Genomic DNA, 22,967 nt, shown 5'->3' with positions numbered 1-22,967 from the left:
TATCCCTTCTCCAGGGGATCTTCCCAACCCAGGGTTTGAACTCAGGTCTCCTGCAATGCAGGTGGATTCTTTACCTGCTGAGCCACCAGGGAAGCCCAAGAATACTGGAGTGGGTAGCCTATCCCTTCTCCAGCGGATCATCCCAACCCAGGAATTGAACCAAGGTGTTCTGCATTGCAGGTGGATTCTTTATCAGCTCAGCTACCAGGGAAGCCTGGTAAAAGCCTGAAAATTGAAAAGAAAGTACAGAGATTTCCCATATTCTCCCTACCCTACTTAACCAACCTTATTATCAATAGTATTCATCAGAGTGGTAGATTTTTGCCAAAGATGAACCTATATTGACACATCATAATCACTCAAAGTTCATAGTTTACTTTAGGGTTTGTTGTTTTTATAAAAAAATAATTTTATTTATTTATTTTATTTTTGATTCTGCTGGGTCTTTGTTACTGTGTGGGCTACTTTCTCGTTGCAGTGCTTGGGCTTCTCATTGAGGTGGCTTCTCCTGTTTTGGAGCACAGGCTGTAGGGTTCGAGGACTTCAGTACTTGCAGCTTCCAGGCGCTAGAGCCCAGGTTCAGGAGATGTGGTTCATAGGCTTAGTTGCTCTGAGGCATGTGGGATCTTCCTGGACAAGGATTTGAACACATGTCTTCTGCATTGGATTGGAGAAGGAAGTGGCAACCCACTCCAGTGTTCTTGCCTGGAAAATCCCAGGGACGGGGGAGCCTGGTGGGCTGCCGTCTCTGGGGTCGCACAGAGTCGGACACAACTGAAGCGACTTAGCAGCAGCAGCAGCAGCAGCAGCTTCTGCATTGGCAGGTGGATTCTTCACCACTGAGCCACTAGAGAAGCCCCAGGATTCACTATTGATGTTGTACATTCTGTGGTTTTAACAAATATATAAAATGTATCCATTGTTATACTATCTCTCAGAGTATTTTTATTGCCATCTTTATGTCTTCTAGATGTTATGGTTTGAATTTTCTGTAACTTGCGACCAAATCAAATTCTAACCAACTCAACAGCTATATCCAAAACCTTTTATTTTTAATCTGTAAGATAGTAATTGGGAAGAAGCTTTTTTTTTTTTAATATATGTTTCTTGTTTTATTTAAAAAATCATCTATTTGTTTTCTAGGGATAAATCTAATTTCTTTTAAGCAATATAATTTGGAAATTCTGACACATAATTATGTAAATGGTTCAATTTAATTTAGTAAATATTTGTTGAACAGTTATTTTGTGCAAGCTAATTTGCTAGAAGAGTCAGAGGATAAAGAATCAGTGATGACAATAATATATTCTTTATCAGAGCACTTTACAATCCTAAGATAGGAGGATCAACATGTTTACAATTAATTTCATGTATGTATATGTGTATTTGTAAAACCTCATAAAATTGATGGTCCACTTATTCAGCTAACAAAAAAAGCTCCTGTTTTCTTTTGAGGAAACTAAGGCCTGGAAATATTACTTGCCCATGTCAAAAAATGCACGTTAAAACCATATGTTTCATTTTGTGTCTTAGTCATTCAGTTGTGTCTGACTGTTTGCGACCCCATGGCCCCTGCCAGGCTCCTCTGTTTATGGAATTCTCCAGGCAAGATTACTGGAGTGGATTGCCATTCCCTTCTCCAGGGGATCTTCTCAACCCAGGGGTATGAGAGGAATAAGTTCATAAAATTTTGAATTTATTTCTTTATCTTAGAAATTAGTTACTCATAGGACAGTTTTTATAGCTGAAGATGTTATTCTTAGAGTGCCTTTGTTGCTTGTAAGTTTAACTGATTTGAAAATGGAATCATTTTATATAATAAAACACAAGCCACTTAAAAGTTGTGGAGCTAGGCCAGTACTGCTTAAATTTATTTGAACAGTATATTTAAACCTTATTTTATGTCTGGAAGCATTTTGTTGAACTTATTTATGAAACATAGTATGAATTTCCCTTCTTGGTAGCATCTTTGTTGGAAATTGTACATTCTTAACCATGTAGATGAGGTCCTGAGTTGAATTTTAACAAAGAGAGTCAAATAAGTGCAATGAAAACAATTTATTTACACCAGCTATTCCATCAATCTGTGGTGCCCAAGTATATCAGAAATACCCACAAAACAAAGCAAAATATAGACATTTCTGCTGTGGCATAATACATTCTATTAAAGAAACCCCACACTCTGCAAAATCACATGCAAAAGATAACTGGCATTTTGAAGGAAGTAGAATAGGAATAGATCACTTGAAATGTTTTAACCACCCCAAACATTTAATGTTATAATTAAGCAATAACCAAAACAATCTTATTAAAAATTCTAGCATGGCTGTAAAAACATGCTGTTGCTGCTGCTGCTGCTAAGTTGCTTCAGTCGTGTCCGACTCTGTGCAACCCCATAGACGGCAGCCCACCAGGCTCCGCCATCCCTGGGATTCTCCAGGCAAGAACACTGGAGTGGGTTGCCATTTCCTTCTCCAGTGCATGAAAGTGGAAAGTGAAAAGTGAAAGTGAAGTCGCTCAGTCATGTCCGACTCTTAGCGACCCCATGGACTGCAGCCTACCAGGCTCCTCCGTCCATGGGATTTTCTAGGCAAGAGTGCTGGAGTGGGTTGCCATTGCCTTCTCCAAAAAACATGCTAACTTCCTTGTAAGTAAAGCAATAACACAGTGATACAAGCCATTGCCTTTAGAAAGTAAAGGAGAGGGTGGCTTGATGGAAGAGTATATAGGGGAGTATTGTGTGCTGAATTATGGAATCAAGAACAGAAGGACATTAGCAGGTGGAGGAACAGTGACAGGCTTACCATGAAAGAGTCCTAGCCTGTTATCTAGTGTTTGCTTGTTAGTTTTTTACAGAGCTCTGAGAGAAATGTGCAGTAAACCCTTTTGACACCTAGCATTTAGCCAGATTGAGCCAAGAGGAAGAATGGGTCCTATGAGCAGTGCCACATTTCTCCAGAGCTTGCTGCACCCACTTGTGTGTGTACTTTGTGTTTGGTTGCTGTATCATGGTGGCATAAAATGTGATATGCTAAGAAAAATTGTGGGGCTTCCCGGGTGGCTCAGTGGTAAAGAACCCACCCATGAAACAGGAGACACGAGTTCAATCCCTGGGTCAGGAAGAGCCCTTGGAGGATGAAATAACAACCGACTCCAGTATTCTTACTGGGAAATGCCATGGACTGAAGAGCTTGGTAGGCTACAGTCCATGGGGTTGCAGAGAGTCAGATATGACTTTACGACTAAACAACAACAAAGAAAAATTGTGCATGAACCCATGGGGTTTCTATGTTGGTCTGATAAAATTCCCTGATTTAGCAAGGGGCTAATTCTTGATATGGAAATATACTCTGTGTGAAACACACCATGTCAAATGATTGTTAAACTCCTCACTGTTGAGCTAGGGAGACCTGCCCAGTCCAGGGGAGAAAAAAAGCAACTGTGTTGCAACTAAGAGTGGTGCAAGGAAAGGAGGCAAAGGAAATGAACAATGAAGTAGAGAAGGGTAGACAAGGGAAGGTGAATGTTTTGAGAAATCTGCTGTTTCCTTTGTGTGATTTTATTTGATTTTCATAATAATCATATGAGGAAGATACTATTCCCTCATTCTACATATGAGGGAAATGAAGCCCAGAGAAGGTGAAGACTGGGCTCAAGATCACAACGAAAATGGTGGCATCAGGATTTGAAATCAAGTCTGTGTAATTCCAAATTGTGTGTTTTCCAAAACATAGCAGTTGGGTGCTACTTCCCTACTGGCTTGGAGTTATGTGCTCTGTAGCCCTTGTCTTGAAGGCAGTGGGCTACACTTCTGTGACTTTGTCAATTTAGGGAATCTTTCAAACTGCCTGAGCCTCTCTTTTCTCACTCACAGTGGTGCTAGCCATAGCCACTTCAGAGGATTATTGTGACAATTATATATGATAACACAGGTAGAAGTGCTTTGCAAATGCTTAAATGTTATGCAAGCAATAAAGCATCTTATTTTCTCTCCACAAAACTTTTAACTCTTTCATTAAAATGTTTATAAATATGTTTTTTTTTTTTTTTTTTTAAGATTACAGGCTTAGTAGATTATATAGTCACAAGTTAGAAAACAGAAAGAGGAAGGTCTCTGGAAAGTTTGGTTCCAAAGCACAATGCTTCTGTATGTTATGTAAACTGAAGGAGGAATGACTGTTTCCAGTTGCAGACACTGTTGAAAATAAATCTCAAAACTAAATGGATGGCACATCACTGCAGCTCTTCTGGGGGCTTGGGCAGAAGCAATAATATCCTGTGCTTTAGAGATCACCTTTTGGCTTATTCCCTCTTCCCTGGATATTTGAAATGATTAAGGATGTATGACTTAATCATTGTATGACTGGATATTTGAAATGATTAAGGATGTGTGGTGGGGGGCATGCTTTATACATATAGTCTATAGGTTATAGGAAGTCTTGTGGTTATGGAGGTGGAGCTCAGGAAAGCTTAGTGCTAAATGAAGTCTTGTGATGCCTTCAGGGCTTCTCTGGTGGCTCAGATGGTAAAGAATCTGCCTGCAGTGCGGGAGACCTGGGTTCGATCCCTGGGTTGGGAAGATCCTCTGGAGAAGGGAATGGCAACCCACTCCAGTATTCTTGCCTGGAGAATACTGTGGACAGAGGAGCCTGCAGGGCTACAGTCCATGGGGTCACAAACAGTAGAAGACGTCTGAATGACTGACACACTAACACTATATATCTATATCTTTATCTATATATCTATATCTATATCTATATGCATGTGTATATTCATATAAATGAATATAAACATAAATATATGAATGTAAACATAAATGAATATATGAATATAATGAATATATGAATATAAACATAAATATGAATATAAACATGAATATAAACATGAATATGAATATAAATATAAATGAATATGAATTCATAAATATATGAATATAAACATAAATATAGTAGTAATGCACTGGAGCCAGCTTAGTGCACATCGCTCCCTAACACCATGTTCACATACAGCCTGTGTACAGATTGAAATCTGCCATAGTGGGAATTGGCAAATGCTATAAAACCAGGGTTCTTTTACCCTTTTCCTCTTCTTAAATGTTAAACGTTTGCTAGGACATCATTGTGTGGGTGTGTGCCCATGTGCATGTGTGTGCCCATTTGTGTGTGTGTGTGTGTGTTTAAAATCTTTTTAGATATTTAAAAAGAGGATCTGGTTCTGGTTTCCCTTTGTGTCCCTAGAGAAACTAATGTATCACCTAGCAGATTTAGTGAATATTTGATATTACCCTGGTAGCTCAGCTGGTAAAGAATCCGCCTGCAATGCAGGAGACTTGGGTTCCATCCCTGGGTTGGGAAGATACCTGGAGGAGGGCATGGCAGCCCACTCCAGTATTCTTGCCTGGCGAATCTCCATGGACAGAGGAGCCTGGTGGGCTACAGTCCATGTGGTCGCAAATAGCTGGACACAACTAAACAGGCACACACACAATAATTGTTTGACAAATTTAATAAGGAGAATTGTGGTTTAAACTTTTTACAACAGATTCAATATATTTGTTTCTACAATTTTATTAAAAAGTAATTCCACAGACTAAAATGAAAATAGCATTTTTGCAGTTTGCTGTGTAAGTCGTTGAATTGATAGTAGTGGTATTAATGCTTCAATCCCAAGATTGTTTAAACAACCATTTAAGCCTCCACAGAGTAGAAAGTATGTTGGACTGATATGAAGTCCCTGGTCCTGACTTTGCTCATCTTTACTGGCTTTTTGGTTTTGACAGTCTGTCTGGATCTTAATTCTTTGATTTGTGGAACTTGGGTGTATCGGTGCATGTCAGAGGGGCTTAGCTGATGCAAAGATGCTTTCCAAGCAGTGCGGAGCTTTCAAGGTATGATTCAAGGTGCCAGAGTAACTTCCTGTACTCTCCTAGTAACCTGAGATACAATCCACTTCCCAGTCCATTTCCCCCTTACGAGTGAGCTCAGTCTTTAGTTTCTTGCTGCACTGTTTCATTTTATCCAGTTTTGGCCTTCTTATTAGTGTGGAGATCGGAATAATCAATGTGCAGGAAATTAATTGTCTCATGGATATTATTTTTGATTGTTTGGGACATTAGACTGGCAAAACCCAGTGTCCCTGCCTGCTGATTGTTAATGACTCCTAATATGTCATAATTTAATAATGTGCATGGAAATAAATGTTTGCTTTCTTTTGTATTTGTGTATATTAGAGTTTGCATAATCAACTGGTTATTATTTTTAATTAATTAATTTATTTTAATTGGAGGCTAATTACTTTACAATATTATGGTGGTTTTTGCCATACACTGACATGAATTGGCCACGGGTGTACATGTGTCCCCCATTCCGATCCCCCTTCCCACCTCCCTCCCTATCCCATCCCTCTGGGTTGTCCTAGTGCACTGGCTTTGAGTGCCCTGTTTCATGCATTGAACTTGGACTGGTCATCTATTTCACATATGGTAATATACATGTTTCAATGCTATTCTCTCAAATCATCCCACCCTCACCTTCTCCCACAAAGTCCAAAAATCTGTTCTTCATATCTGTGTCTCTTTTGTTGTCTCGCATATAGGGTCGTCATTACCATCTTTCTAAATTCCGTATATATGCATTAATATACTATATTGGTGTTTTTCTTTCTGACTTACTTCACTCTGTATAATAGGCTCCAGTTTCATCCACCTCCTTGGAACTGATTCAAATGTGTTCTTTTTAATAGCTGAGTAATATTCCATTGTATATAAGTACCACAACTTTCTTATCCATTTGTCTGCCGATGGACATCTATGTTGCTTCCATGTCCTGGCTATTATAAACAGTGCTGCGATGAACATTGGGGTACACGTGTCTCTTTCAATTCTGGTTTCCTTGATGTGTGTGCCCAGCAGTGGGATTGCTGGGTCATATGGCAGTTCTATTCCCCGTTTTTTAAGGAATCTCCACACTGTTCTCCATAGTGGCTGTACTAGTTTGCATTCCCACCAACAGTGTAAGAGGATTCCCTTTTATCCACACCTTCTCCAGCATTTATTGTTTGTAGACTTTTGGATAGCAGCCATTCTGACTGACATGAGATGGTACCTCATTGTTGTTTTGATTTGCATTTCTCTGATAATGAGTGGTGTTGAGCATATTTTCATGTGGTTATTAACCATCTCTATGTCTTCTTTGGCGAAATGTCTATTTAGTTCTTTGGCCCATTTTTTGATTGGGTCATTTATTTTTCTGGAATTGAGCTGCATGAGCTGCTTGAATATTTTTGAAATTAATTCTTTGTCAATTGCTTCATTTGCTATTATTTTCTCTCATTCTGAAGGCTGTCTTTTCACCTTGCTTACAGTTTCCTTCATTGTGCAAAAGCTTTTAAGTTTAATTAGGTCCCATTTGTTTATTTTTGCTTTTATTTCAATTACTCTGGGAGGCGGGTCATAGAGGATCTTGCTGTGATTTATGTCAGAGAGTGTTTTGCTTGTGTTTTCCTCTAGGAGTTTTATAGTTTCTGGTCTTACATTTAGATCTTTAATCCATTTTGAATTTACTTTGTGTGTGGTGTTAGAAAGTGTTCTAGTTTCATTCTTTAAGAGGTGGTTGAGCAGTTTTCCCAGCACCACTTGTTAAAGAAATTGTCTTTTCTCCATTATATATTTTTGCCTTCTTTGTCAAAGATAAAGTGTCCATAGGTACATGGATTTATCTCTGGTCTTTCTATTTTGTTCCATTGATCTTTATTTCTGTCTTTGTGCCAGTACCATACTGTCTTGATGACTGTAGCTTTGTAGTACAGTCTGAAGTCAGGCAGGTTGATTCCTCCACTTCCATTCTTCTTTCTTAAGACTGCTTTGGCTATTCGAGGTTTTTTTTGTATTTCCATACAAATTGTGAAGTTATTTGTTCTAGTTCTGTGAAAAATACTGTTGGTAGCTTGATATCTAAGATTGCTTTGGGTAGTATACTCATTTTCACTATATTGATTCTTCTGATCCATGAACATGATATATTTCTCCATCTATTTGTTTCATATTTCATTTCTTTCATCTCAACTGATTATTCTTGAAGTGATTTTATAGCTAGGACTAGTGATAGGATTTTTTGCCAAGACATGGCCTTTTTCATTGCAATTCCTTCTTTTTATAAAAATACATAATGGTCATAATATTCAAAGAAAACTGAAAAATCTGTTGTTGTTGTTGTTCAGTTGCTAAGTAGTGTCTGACTCTTTGCGACCCCACAGACTGCAGCATGCTAGTCTCCCCTGTCCTTCACTGTCTCCTGGAGTTTATTCAGATTCATGTCCATTGAGTTGGTGATGCTGTCTAACCATCTCATTCTCTGCCACCCCCTTCTTTCTTTTGCCTTTAGTCTTTCCCACAGTCAGGGTCTTTTCCAATGAGTCAGCTCTTTGCATCAGGTGGCCAGTTTTGGAGCTTCAGAATCCAAAGCTCTCAGCTTTCTTTGTGGTCCAACTCTCACATCCATCCACAGTAATTTTGGAGCCCAAGAAAGTAAAATCCATGGACTTTCTTAATGTTACTTTTTAAAAACTACAGTAAAGAAGGAGACTTTTGTCAACTGAGTGGGTCATGCTTCTTGGGAGGAATGCTTAGTTTGCCCCCTCCTCACTATATTGCCCTGTGATAATACGAAAGAACTTTCTAACAAGTCTCTTTCTCCAAGAGGTGCATTAGTTCAGTGAGACTGAGTGTCACTGAGGTTATTAAAGCATTCTATGGTCTAGAATGATCTTAGAGATCTTTATGACCCAGACAATCTCTAACTAAGAATGGACTCTGCTATTTCAACTATTGCCCTTGTTCTTAGTGGAAACCTTAATTACTCCTTAAAGGGAAAACTATTTTAAGCTACCAGTTAACTACCATGTTCATAATGTCTAGAAGCTGAGAATTCTGAAAAGGTTTTACTTTTTCTCTTCCATTATTTGCTTATTCTAGATGATTTTATTTCTGGTTTACTCTTTTTTTTGAAGGAAATAAAACATTTTTGATATATATTACATTGAATTATTCTGCTAATAGATTTCTGAGAAAGTTCCCTGGTTATGGCTTTTGTTTTACTTAAATGTTATAAAACCAAACAGTGTTCACAAAATTATATCATAAATTGCTATTTATGTAGGACTTCCACAGAAACTTATTAAAATAGAGAAATACAAAGGACTGTTTTTTTTCTACTAAAAATAAGAACACAGATGTAAAATAAATAGAACATTTTTATATTAATAAAGAAATCTAAAAGTCCCTGTATGCAGGTCAGGAAGCAACAGTTAGAAATGGACATGGAACAACAGACTGGTTCCAAATAGGAAAAGGAGTATGTCAAGGCTGTATATTGTCACCCTGCTTATTTAACTTATATGCAGAGAATATCATGAGAAACCCTGGGCTGGAAGAAGTACAAGCTGGAATCAAGATTGCTGGGAGAAATATCAATAACTTCAGATATGCAGATGACACCACCCTTATGGCAGAAATTGAAGAGGAACTAAAAAGCCTCTTGATGAAAGTGAAAGAGGAGAGTGAAAAAGTTGGCTTAAAGCTCAACATTTAGAAAACTAAGATCATGGCATCTGGTCCCATCACTTCATGGGAAATATATGGGGAAACAGTGGAAACAGTGTCAGACTATTTTCTTGGGCTCCAAAATCACTTGCAGATGGTGATTGCAGCCATGAAATTAAAAGACACTTACTCCTTAGAAGGAAAGTTATGACTAACCTAGATAGCATATTAAAAAGCAGAGACATTACTTTGCCAACAAAGGTCCATCTAGTCAAGGCTGTGGTTTTTCCACTGGTCATGTATGGATGTGAGAGTTGGACTGTTAAGAAAGCTGAGCGCCGAAGAATTGATGCTTTTGAACTGTGGTGTTGGAGAAGACACTTGAGTGTCCCTTGGACTTCAAGGAGATCCAACCAGTCCATCCTAAAGGAGATCAGCCCTGGGTGTTCATTGGAAGGACTGATGTTGAAGCTGAAACTCCAATACTTTGGCCACCTGATGCGAAGAGTTGACTCATTGGAAAAGACCCTGATGCTGGGAAGGTTTGGGGGCAGGAGGAGAAGGGGATGACAGATGATGAGATGGTTGGATGGCATCACCGACTTGATGGACATGAGTTTGGGTAAACTCCGGGAGTTGGTGACGGACAGGGAGGCCTGGCATGCTGTGGTTCATGGGGGTCGCAAAGAGTTGGACACGACTGAGCGACTGAACTGAACTGAAAAGTCAAAATGACCTTTTGATCTTGCTAATAGATCATACTACCTGTACAAATAGTTTTGATGGTCTTATAGAAACTGTAGGACTTTCCCGGTGGTACAGCATATAAGAATCTACCTGCTGATGCAAGGGACATGGGTTCAATTCCTGTCTGGGAAGATTCCACATGCCTTGGAGCAGCTAAGACTGTGTGTCACAACTACTGAGCCCACACTCTAGTGCCATGTGTTGCAACTCCTGAGCCTGTGAGCTGCAATCACTGGAGCCCATCACCTAGAGCCCACGCTCTGCAAGAAGAGAAGCCAATGCAATGAGAAGCCCATGCACCACCCCACAACAAGAGAATAGCTCCCCCCCACTGCAACTAGAGAATAGCCCCCACTCACCTCAACTAGAGAAAGCCCTTGAGCAGCAAGCAGAGACCCAGAGCAGCCAAAAATAAATAAATGAACACATATAATTATATAAAAAGGAAAATATGATATATTCCTTTAAATCATTGTTAAATTATTGAATTTAAGGAGTCAAATCATGACTATTAGTGAAAGATTGCCATGGCTAACATCTAAGCAGTATTTTGAACTTTACAGAGTACTTTTAGATGCTGTTTCTTTTTAGTCCTCATAGTTATCCTTTTGGAGAAGACGATGGCACCCCACTCCAGTACTGTTGCCTGGAAAATCCCATGGACGGAGGAGCCTAGTAAGCTGCAGTCCATGGGGTCGCGAAGAGTAGGACACAACTGAGCGACTTCACTTTCACTTTTCACTTTCATGCATTGGAGAAGGAAATGGCAACCCACTCCAGTGTTCTTGCCTGGAGAATCCCAGGGACGGGGGAGCCTGGTGGGCTGCCGTCTATGGGGTCGCACAGAGTCGGACACGACTGAAGCGACTTAGCAGCAGCAGCAGCAGCAGTTATCCTGTGGAAGTTATTTTCCTTATTGAGTTCGGCAGATGAGAAAGTGCAGTCGTAGACTTAGCCAAGATTATAGATATGAGGACACAAACCAAGGTTTTCTAACTCACAAAGTAGTTCTCATTCTTCTTACCTAAGTCTTTCCTTAGTCATCTAGATGCCATTTTGAACGCATCTGTTATAATGGCCTCAAAGTAAAGATGGAAATGATCTGGCTGAGGTATACCCAGTCACTACTGGATTACTCACAGCAAATTTTCACCTGTGAATAAACAGACTGTATGAAGTTGCTGTACCTCAGTAACGTCATCTCAGCAACTGAGTGTTTTACTGTCAATCCCCAGTAATCTAGCAGGACTTCGAAAGTTAGTGATGGAGAAAGCTGGGGGAGGCAAATGACAGTGCTGTAGTGGTTGATGCCTTTAAGGAGTGACTGGGTCTTGCCTCTCTACTGATCTCTTTGGAAACTCTTTCTAAACTCCCAACTACTGAATTTCCTCTCTGTGAGAGACTCTTCAAAACAAAACCTTGATTTGTTATTCTTTTCTCCCCAGGTGAGAGTGAATTGAGACAAACTCAGTCATGACTATTCACCATGTTGGAATAAAACTCTCCACCCCTTGCAAGAAGCAGTGAAAACAAAGGATGGTGGGGAAATAGGACCATCTGTTGCATTCCTATAATGTCTGAATGTGGTTCAGAAGTTGAAATGTTAATTTTTCTGTTCATGTCAGTCAGTGGGGAGGATTCAAAGGCTTTATTTTATCCACATTCCAACTAAATTCTCCAAGGAAGGTCAGGTTGCCAATACGTTTCTGTTTCTCATTTGCTTATAGTATGCAACCAGGAGATACACCACAGTCAAGCTTTCAAGAGTTTACACAGTTAATTAGGTTTTCTCTAAAAGGGAAGTGCCTCATTGTTTTTGATATTTCATTGGCAGTTTATGAAGTAAAAAATTACTTTTTAAATTTGAAAGGTACTTTTTGGAATAAATGTCCAGATGAAAGAACTGGAGTGGAGGCTGATGGTACAGTGGGTGAGAGGAAGATTCACTGTGAAAGTACAAGAACAGTTATGGAAACTAGACTGTGCTCTCAGTCTATTAACAATTTTAACCTTCCTGGAACAGCAAAATTCCTCCTCTGTCTGCTGAACTCTGCCGACCTTTGACTGATGTTTCTTTTATGATACTAATCACTTTTTCATCTCTGCCTTACCATATATCTTTGTATTTGTGTGTGTGTGAATGAAAAATTACCATATGACCCTCTAACTTGGAATATCTGAATATAAGCTGTATTTCTCATTTTGTATTTCTATAATACATCACTGGGCAAACTGCTAGCACGTTAATAAAATCACCCAGAGTTCTACCCCTAAGCTACATTTGGCAGAGCCAGGATTCAAGCCCACATTTAAAAAAAAAATGTTCTTTCCACTATTATATTATTATAATGCAGTAAATTAAATAGATTCTCAATCAGGTTTCATTAACAGTTTTTCACCCTCAATGTGAAGCTAAGTGGTTTTACAACCTTAGTGATGACTAAGTTCAGTAAACAAAAGCACAGTGGATGAGTGATAACACCCACTAAAATTAGAGTTTTTCTGTCATTCTTGATAGAGAGGATCTGAAGTTGGCAATAAAATACTATGTATATTTAAGTGCCTCTTTAGTTGGTTTTTGATATCCGACAGAGCAGTTTTAAAAAATAGAAGGGAAAATCCACTAAAGGGGAATTAATACAGGAATTATGTATAAGCTATACTAAATAGGGATGAAATGATGAGTGATGAAGACATTTACTGCATCCAAGTAGAAATAGGGTTTTATTTTGCTTTGTAGTGTGAAAGAGTATCCCTTTAGATTCTACAGTGAATAAATAGTTCCATAATAAAATTCAGCCACAGAGTAGCTTGATTAGTAGAGAGCTCTGGACATTATAATTCTGTTTTTGCATGAGTGTTTTCAACAGCTCTTTGTTTTGTCAACCCCCTTACAGTTTAGTTCACATTGAACTTGCAATCAAAGGAAGGCTCCAGGTATTTTTCAGAGAAGTCTATTATATAGCAAGGCCCTCTTCGAGTGCTACTTTGATGATTATTTAAACCTAAATGCTGGCTTTATGTTGAAATTTGTCTGATTACATTGTATTAAATTCAATTCAGCTTTCTATCATGTTGGTTTTCTTTTTTTTTTGTCTGACAGAGTGTATATTCTGTTCCATTTCACTATCAGATGTGTGACATGGGCCACTTAAAGCTTGATCATATCATAAGACAGAGCCATGAAGCCTCACCTTAACAATTTGCCACCAAGTTTTCACTGATATATTTACCAGTATTTTCTGTAAACTCTAATTTGAAAACAACATATATTTCTTGTATCTATATATTACCCACCAGGAGCACATAAGGAATTTTTTCATATATCTTCCAAGATTTCACTTAAGTTCTTAGAGCTAAAGAACATTGTCATTTTATCTAGTATGAAGGAGAGCACCACTCTGTTCAGCAATTAAGGACCCATGGCAATCTGCCCCTTAAGTGGTTGCTGTTGACTTAGCTGCCTTATGGAACAGCATTAGCTGGAATGTATGGTCAGCTGATGTCACCAAGCCTTGTGTAGAAGATTAACTCTTCATTGCATTTTCACAACCGTATAGTTTCTTGTGAACCATTTTGTGTAGCGTGATACAGGAAAGAGACTGATATTTCACCTTTAGTGATGGATGTACCATCTGTGAACAGTTTCAAGCAACTGTAACTGGATTCACAATCATTTGGACATTTAAATACCCTTAAGCAATTGAGTGCATTTTGTATGCTTTCTGATCTTCATTGTTATTGTTCAGTCCCTAAGTCACGTCCAACTCTTTGCAACCTCATGGACTGCAGCATGCCAGGCTTCCCTGTCCTTCGCTATCTCCCGAAGTTTACTCATGTCCATTGAGTTGGTGATGCCATCCAACCATTTCATCCTCTGTCGCCCCCTTCTCCTGCCTTCAATCTTTCCCAGAGTCAGGGTCTTTTCCAGTGAGCCGGCTCTTTGCGTCAGGTCTCTCTCTTTTTCCATTTTATTGTTTATTTATTTATTTATGACTGCACTGGGTCTTCATTGCTGCAAGTAGGCTTTGTCTACTGTGGTGAGTGAGGGCTTCTCTCTAGTGGTGCATGGGCTTCTCATTGCAGGGGTTTCTCTTGTTGTAGAGTGCACTCTCTAGGTGTGTGGGCCTCAGTAGTTACAGCACATGGGCTCAGCAGTTGCAGCATGTGGGCTTCATGGAATCTTCCCAGACTAGGGCTGAAACCCGTGTCCCCTGAATTGGCAGGCAGATTCTTTACTGGGCCACCAGGGAAGTTCTCTATTTTCTAATGATGTTATCTTTGTATCTTGTCAAGGTCAGACTGGAAATGATTGTGCAATTCTTTTGATACCTATTGATTATATATGTAACTCATCAGTGGACCTTGGTATGGAAGGTTTTGGTATATATAGGGGTTATAGTCAAATTTGCCGTGAGAAATTTAGGGGATAAGTGACAGCCCCAAAGTTGGCCAATGAGGGAGGATAGACGTTGCTACTAACATTTTACAGATTGCTTTTTTATTAAATGGAAATATATCAACTACCTAACAAAAATGATTCTTTTCGTTCCTTTATGTTGTCCATAAGGGAAATGAGAGAAAGTATTGTTTATGAAGATAAGTCATGTTGGCCTCTATTTCACATTTATTGTTGATTTTTTGATGTGAGTCTGTGTTCTGGAGGAAGGAAAAAAAATCTTTCTATCCTTGGTAGACCACTTGCCTGAGCATCAGCTTTGTTTTCAGGATGTTTCCACAAAAGAAATCACCCCACTATAGATTTATTTTCAGGTATTTAACAAAAGATAAGATGGACTTTTCTAAAATGTTATTATAGAGACCTAAGATTTAATAAACAGCGTTGCAGGAAGATGTCATAAGGTATTAAAGCAAGCATCCCAGACATTAGCCAAACCTAGGAGATGAAAAGGGCTTCCAAGGGGTGCAGTGGTAAAGAAACCCCCTGCCGGTGCAGGAGACACAGGAGACTCAGGTTGTATCTCTGGGTTGGGAAGATCCCCTGGAGCAGGAAATGGCAACCCACTCCAGTATTTTTGCCTGGAAAGTTGCATGGACAGAGGAACCTGGTGGGCTATAGTCCACGGAGTCACAAAGAGTTGGACATGATTGTGTAACTAAGCAAGCACACACACAGGAGATGGAGAAGCATGCTGGAGATTTTAGCTGTCAGAGATCAGAACAGATAGCCATGATGCCAGTGGGGCATATGGAAATTAGAGGCCAAAGCAGGTGAAAGATTTGAAATTCGGACAGGTTAAATTAATCTATGTTGAAAACTAAATTTAAGTGCTAGCCATCAGAGTATGGTCATATGAACTCACACTGGCATTAAAACTTGATGTAAAACCTGCCAGGATAGATATTAATTCTGTGTTAGATGTGGACCCGGGCCTGTAGTTTCTGATAGTTAAAACAGCTACACCCTGGCTTGGAGTTGGTGAGCAGGTAGTGGTCTCTTCAAAAGTCTACAGTGGGACAAAATATTGGGGATTCAATGGACCAGGTAGTCCAACAGTTTTAGTTTATATGTGAGAAGATGAAACTTTCTAGAAGCTAAGTCATTTGTCCAAGGTTGCTAGCTAGGGGCTGTAAGGCTCTGAACATGCCACCACCACATATCAAAAGATGGTAACATGAAGAGACTTCTGTGAAAAACGGGGGTAGAATTTCACTTATTTTCCCCCTGGGCTTTCATTTTTAACAGCTTGTAAGTAGATCCATTTTTAGCCAAACACACATCCCAGACTTTTCTGTGGCAGTTCTGACTTCATAAAAATTTTCAAAGAACCATTAGAAGTAAGATCAAATTTAAAATGTATGTAAATTGTAATCTTTTATACAAATACTGCTCCCCTCCAATCCAATACCTTTTTCAAGTCATATCTCCTTATTTCTGTTTTGAAATATTTGGTCACTTTAGCTGTATTATAATGTGACAGTTGTACCATTAGGAACAATTTTAAATCAAAACCCTGAGTTAGACTTTAGCCACAGAGTGAATTCTTTAACTTTTAGGTTAGTCAGTTGCTAGATTTTTTTTGGTTTCTTTTTCATAAATGACAAACAACAGTGTAAAGGTGTATTTTTGTACTTAAACTGCATTATTTAATGACTGATTTAGTTGCTTATGTGGTAAATGGTGAACTTTTTTCCTTGTGCTGTCATTTACTCAATAATAAATAATAAATCCGAAATGCAGTACTTGGATGCAATCTCAAAAACGACAGAATGATCTTTGTTCGTTTCCAAGGCAAATCATTCAATATCACAGTAATCCAAGTCTATGCCCTGACCAGTAATGCTGAAGAAGCCGAAGTTGGATGGTTCTATGAAGACCTACAAGACCGTCTAGAACTAACACCCCAAAAAGATGTCCTTTTCATTATAGGGCACTGGAATGCAAAAGTAGGAAGTCAAGAAGCACCTGGAGTAACAGGCAAATTTGGCTTTGGAGTACAAAATGAAATAGGTCAAAGGCTAACAGAGTTTTGCCAAGAGAACGTACTGGTCATAGTAAACACCCTCTTCCAACAACACAAGAGAAGACTCTACACATGGACATCACCAGATGGTCAATACCAAAATCAGATTGATTATATTCTTTGCAGCCAAAGATGGAGAAGCTCTATACAGTCAGCAAAAACAAGACCGGAAGCTGACTGTGGGTCATATCATGAACTCCTTATTGCCAAATTCAGACTTAAGTTGAAGAAAGTAGGGAAAACCACTAGACCATTCAGGTATGACCTGAATCAAATCCCTTACGATTATACAGTGGAAGTGAAAATAGATTCAAGGAATTAGATCTGATAGAGTGCCTGAAGAACTACGGATGGATGTTCGTGATTGTATAGGAGGCAGTGATCAAGACCATCCCCAAGAAAAAGAAATGCAAAAAGGTAAAATGGTTGTCTGAGGAGGCCTTACAAATAGCTGAGAAAAGAAGAGAAACGAAAGGCAAAGGAGAAAAGGAAAGATATACCCATTTGAATGCAATGTTCCAAAGAATAGCAAGGAGAGATGAGAAAGCCTTCCTCAGCGATCAATGCAAAGAAATAGAGGGAAACAATAGAATGGGAAAGACTAGAGATCTCTTCAAGGAAATTAGAGATACCAAGGGAACATTTCATGCAAAGATAGGCACAAAAAAGGACAGAAATGGTATGGACTTAACAGAAGCAGATGGTATTAAGAAGAGGTGGCAAGAATACACAGAACTATACAAAAAAGAACTTCATGACCCAGATAACCATGATGGTGTGATCACTCACCTAGAGCCAGACATCCTGGAATGTGAAGTCAAGTGGGCCTTAGGAAGCATCACTACGAACAAAGCTAGTGGAGGTGATGGAACAGTTGAGCTGTTTCAAATCTTAAAAGATGATGCTGTGAAAGTGTTGCACTCAATATGCCAGCAAATATGGAAAACTCAGCAGTGGCCACAGGACTGGAAAAGGTCAGTTTTCATTCCAATCTCAAAGGCAATGCCAAAGAATGTTCAAACTACTGCACAGTTGTGCTCATCTCACACGCTAACAAAGTAACCCCCAAATTCTCCAAGCCAGGCTTCAACAGTATGTGAACCGTGAACTTCCAGATGTTCAAGCTGGGTTTAGAAAAGGCAGAGGAATCAGAGATAAAATTGCCAACATTCATTGGGTCACCAGAAAAGCAAGAGAATTCCAGAAAAATATCTATTTCTTCTTTATTGACTACACGAAAGCCTTTGACTGTGTGGATAACGACAATCTGTGGAAAATTCTTAAAGTGATGGGAATAGCAGACCACCTTACCTGCCTCCTGAGAAATCTGTATGCAGGTCAAAAAGCAACAGTTAGAACTGGATATGGAAAAACGGACTGGTTGCAAATGGGAAAGGAGTACGTCAAGGTTGTATATTGTCACCCTGCTAATTTAACTTATATGCAGAGTACATCATGAGAAATGCCTGGCTGGATGAAGCACAAGCTGGAATCAAGATTGCTGGAAGAAATAGCAATAACCTCAGATATGCAGATGACACCACCCTTATGGCAGAAAGCGAAGAAGAACTAAAGAGCCTCTTGATGAAAGTGAAAGAGGAGAGTGAAAAAGTTGGTTTAAAACTCAGCATTCAGAAAACTAAGATCATGACACCTGTCCCATCACTTCATGGCAAATAGATGGGGCAACAATGGAAATGGTGAGAGACTTTTTTTTCTTGGGCTCCAAAGTCACTGCAGATTGTGACTGCAGCCATGAAATTAAAAGACACTTGCTCCTTGGAAGAAGAGCTATGACCAACCTAGACAGCATATTAAAAAGCAGAGACATTACTTTGCCAATAAGTGTCTGTCTAGTCAAAGCTATGGTTTTTCCTGTAGTCATGTATGGATGTGAGAGTTGGACTATAAAGAAAGCTGAGCACCGAAGAATTGATGCTTTTGAACTGTGGTGTTGGAGAAGACTCTTGAGAGTCCCTTGGACTGCCAGGAGGTTCAACCAGTCCATCCTAAAGGAAATCAGTCCTGAGTTTTCATTGGAAGGGCAGAAGCTGAAGCTGAAGCTGCAATCCTTTGGCCACCTGATGTGAAGAACTGACTATTGGAAAAGATCCTCATGCTGGGAAAAATTGAAGGCAGGAGGAGAAGCGGACTACAGAGGATGAGATGGTGTGGCATCATCAACTCGATGGACGTGAGTTTGAGTAACCTCCAGGAGTTGGTGATGGAAAGGTTAGCCTGGGCTGCAGTCCATGGGATCGCAAAGAGTCAGACATGACTGAGCGACTGAACTGAACTGAGATAGTAAATATGGACGTCTCTAAAAAAGCCCCCTGAGTTAGGTAATTATTTTATTGGGAAAATGAAATTAAAGAGTTTCAGATTTCTATATAGTTATTTTTTCCTGTAGGAATTTCAATAATAAGAACTTTAAAAATACCTATATATGTTTAACTGTAAGACCTAAACATATAAACAGATTGATTCTTGATTATTTCTGAATTTTGCTAAAGAGTAATAACCTTTGTTTTCTTTCCATCACCATCACTATCATCAACATAACATTGTTTGACATTCTTGTCACATTTCCCATTGAATGACAGCCTTATTGTGGGTGTCTAGTCTTGATGCTGCTGTTTCTGTCATTATAATACTGACTCACATAGTGGAAGTCAGAAAACAATTGATGTCCATTTCCTAGACTCAATTATGAAAACGTATGCTACAGTGTTTTCTTCTTGCTTTCTATGTATTGCTTATCAAGGAATCTCATACAAATGTATTTTTATTCTTCATGCTGTTTTGCTCATCTCCTTTAACATTATAATAGAAAAATACCCATGCCAAGCCAGTCTTATGAAGTTTATTTATGACACTGTATATCCTATAACCAATTGCATTTTCCCTCAAACATTAGTATGTTTAGAGGTCATATCTGTGCCCTGCCTTGAATAGAGTATAAGGATGAGAGGCAGGTATTATAATTACCTAACTGTGCTTCACTTTCACTTTTCACTTTCATGCATTGGAGAAGGAAATGGCAACCCACTCCAGTGTTCTTGCCTGGAGAATCCCGGGGACGGGGGAGCCTGGTGGGCTGCTGTCTATGGGGTCGCACAGAGTCGGACACGACTGAAGTGACTTAGCAGCAGCAGCAGCAGCTTATGGTGTGATTCTACTTTTTCTACTGTTATTTTTTCTTCCTTGGGATTTTCTAATCATTGAAATTTAATGTATCTTCATAATTGACCTTATATATATATTTTAAAAATAAGGCATGACATAAATAATAATGTAGATAAACTTCAAATACATTTTTTAAAGAACAGGATGAAGTACAAACAATAAATATATGCAAAATTTGGTACAGCTCTTGTTGGCAGACCTACAGATAATGTTGGTTCACAACCTCAGGAGCTTCCTGGGTGAAATCTGAAACCTGCTCCAAAGATGGAGGGGAAGGGGAAGGGGAAATGGAAGAGGCAGACACTCCCGATTCCAGGTTGTTGTTCAGTAGCTCAGTTGTGTCCAACTCTTTGCGACCCCATGGACTGCAGCATGCCAGGCTTCCCTGTCCTTCACTATCTCCTGGAGTTGGTTCAAACTCATGTCCGTTGAGCCCGATGATGCCATCTAACCACCTCATCCTCTGTTGCCCCCTTCTCCCCCTGCCTTCAATCTTTCCCAGCATTAGGGTCTTTTCCAGTGAGTCAGTTGTTTGCATTAAGTAGACTACGTATTGGACCTTCACTTTCAGCATCAATCCTTCCAATAAATATTCCAGATTCCAGGTGGCAGGTGGAATAAGCAGGAAACATACATATGAGACTTGCCTTGGGTGACTGAAAGAGAAATAGGTCTCCACACCTGCCCTCCAGAATCTTAAAAGTTTATCTAGTTATATCAACTGTACCTCAGTAAAAAATAATAATAATGCTAAGTCTGAGAAACTCCGAAAGAAAATTTATCTGGAAGCCTCAGTAGGGTTCAGTCGTATATTCATTTCAGATGGTCTCAACACCACACTGCTCTCTGAAGTCTGCATCTGTCATAATAGCACGTACTGGAGAGCCCTGTGTAGAATGTGTACTCCAAGGACAGGGACCAGGTGGGGAGCCTCCGAATGCCTAGAGGCAGCTCAAGAGTCGACCTGCAGTCCTATCCTCTCCATACATTCTTCCGACACATACCAAGAGAACGTAGGGATTGAAGAAAGGAAGGTGTTAGCTGAAGGATTCTCTACATTGAATAAGCGATGATGCAAATGAGGAGGCCAGATATGCACAGCAGTCTGTGGCAATAAGCCATCCCACCTGGAGTGACCTGAGAGAAAGAGTGGTTTCCTGTGCTCCTCACTCAGGAGTTGATGTCATAGCACAACTGGGGTCCCCTAAGTTGGATGTCGAGGGATTTCTTCTTTCCCTTAGTCTTTTTCCATTAACAGTGAAACTGGAGATGTAGCTGTTAAAGGTAGCTCTGTCTGGATATGAATCCTGAGGGAGGAAGATTGAAGTTATTAGTGCTTCAACAGTGTGATGACTTTTCTGAGAAGGCTAATAGCCCATGGGGAAGCTGACCTTTGCTGGGAGAGGTGGCAAAGGAATCCCTTTGTTTTATCAGTAGATTCTGTTACCCTGTACTTGAGTTTATTTAACAGTGTTGTCTCTAGGATAGAAAGTACTTGCAATATAGTAAAAAAATAAATAAACAAATAAATAAAAAGCTAATGATTGTTCCAAGTCATCCTGTTTACCTGGAGAAGTGAGGAAAAGTACATTTTCCTCTGATCAACTTACAGATATCCCCTCCCTCTTGCTTTCCTTTCCTCCCTCCCTCCCTCTCTCTCTCCTTCCCCCTTCCTCTTTCTTTCTCTCCCTTACCCTCTCTTTGTGTCTCAGTACTTGATTTGGATTTAATTTAAAAAGTTAATAACTTCTGAGCATGTTATCCTACAACCCAAGAGACACATGCACAACAGATACCAGATCTAAAACCTGCGCTTGACGCCTTGGAGTTTGAAAAATGATCTCTATAAGAAATGTTGGAGTGACCCAAATGGGTCCCCATTTCTCTTGCCAGTAGGCATATCCTGTTACTCTCCTATAGTAATGAAGTGAATGTCAAACCAAGATTTATTTGGGAAGTGAGTAGGTTTGTGTACCTATGTCTCACAGTAGATTATGCATACATGAAAAGTGTCTTGAAGCTATTCAGATCCTTTAATTTTCTCCTAATTCCAGCTCTCATGTCAGCAACATAAATATCCCTTTTACCATTGTGTGGTCATAACGCAGTTTTGTTTTTATAGCTGTATGGAAGTTACTGGAGATGGATGAGTGCAGTAGTACTTACTGTATGATTTTTTTTGCCTTTTAATTTTTCCAGTTTTATTGAGATAAAATTGACATATAACGTTGTTTCAAGTGTACAACAGAATGATTTGATATTTCTGTATATTGTGAGATGATTACCACATTAAGTCGAGTTAACATGCATCACATAGTTATACATTTTTTTCTTTTTGATGAGAACCTTTAAGGTCTACTTTCATAGCAGCTCTCAAATATACAATATTGTTAACTTTACTCATCATGCTGTACATTAGATCCCCAAAACTTATATCTATAACTAGAAGTTTGTACCTTTTGACCACCTGCACCCACCCCACCCACCTCTCTGGCCTCTGGAAACTTTAAATATGATTTCTGCTTCTATGAGTTTGGTTTATTTATTTTCTTAATATATGTATTTTACTGAAGTATAGTTGACTTAACAGTGTTTCAGGTGCCTGGTAAGGTGATTCAGTCATACAAATACACATATACTATTTTTCAGATTATTTTCCATTATAGGTTATTACAAGATACTGACTATAGTTCCCTGAGCTATACAGTAAATCTTTGTTGCTTGTTGCAGATCCATTTTTTTTAATTAGAAGTTGTTTTTTTTTTTGTAAGATTCCACATATAAGTGAGTGTCAGGGGACTTTTAACTTTAAGAAATCCAATATGTTGCACTTTTCTTCCTTTGTGTGCCATTTCTCAAGGATTCTCTGTTCCTTATCAGTTCCTATTCTGGGAATGAGCAGAGCTGCATGCAGTTCTCAGGACTGAGATCATGGGAAAGGGTACCTGGTTGGATTCCTTTCAGTAACTCCCTTCAGTGACTCTTTCCAGCATCAGCGACCTTGTATGTAT

General features: G+C 39.3%; 2 protein-coding genes across 13 annotated transcripts in view; one reads left to right on the top strand and one right to left on the bottom strand.

The window, feature by feature from the left end:
- RGS7 (regulator of G protein signaling 7) overlaps window positions 1-22,967 on the top strand; it is a 467,979-nt gene that overhangs the window by 17,317 nt on the left and 427,695 nt on the right. The window lies entirely within an intron of this gene.
- The window catches only part of LOC145504566 (uncharacterized), a 60,339-nt gene that overhangs the window by 18,859 nt on the left and 18,513 nt on the right, over window positions 1-22,967 (bottom strand). Inside the window, exon 2 of one of the 3 annotated variants that reach the window (XR_014052304.1) lies at window positions 20,064-21,263. The exons of the other annotated variants lie outside the window; for them this stretch is intronic. The gene's annotated coding sequence lies outside the window, so the exon portion shown is untranslated. Of the gene's footprint in view, window positions 1-20,063; window positions 21,264-22,967 lie in introns of those variants that run through there. 3 annotated transcript variants of the gene reach the window in all.

Source organism: Giraffa tippelskirchi, chromosome 5 (assembly GCF_054371585.1).
Source record: "Giraffa tippelskirchi isolate mGirTip1 chromosome 5, T2T-mGirTip1v1.2.pri, whole genome shotgun sequence".
Lineage (NCBI taxonomy): Eukaryota > Metazoa > Chordata > Mammalia > Artiodactyla > Giraffidae > Giraffa > Giraffa tippelskirchi.
This window is presented reverse-complemented; position numbering and strand designations above follow the sequence as displayed.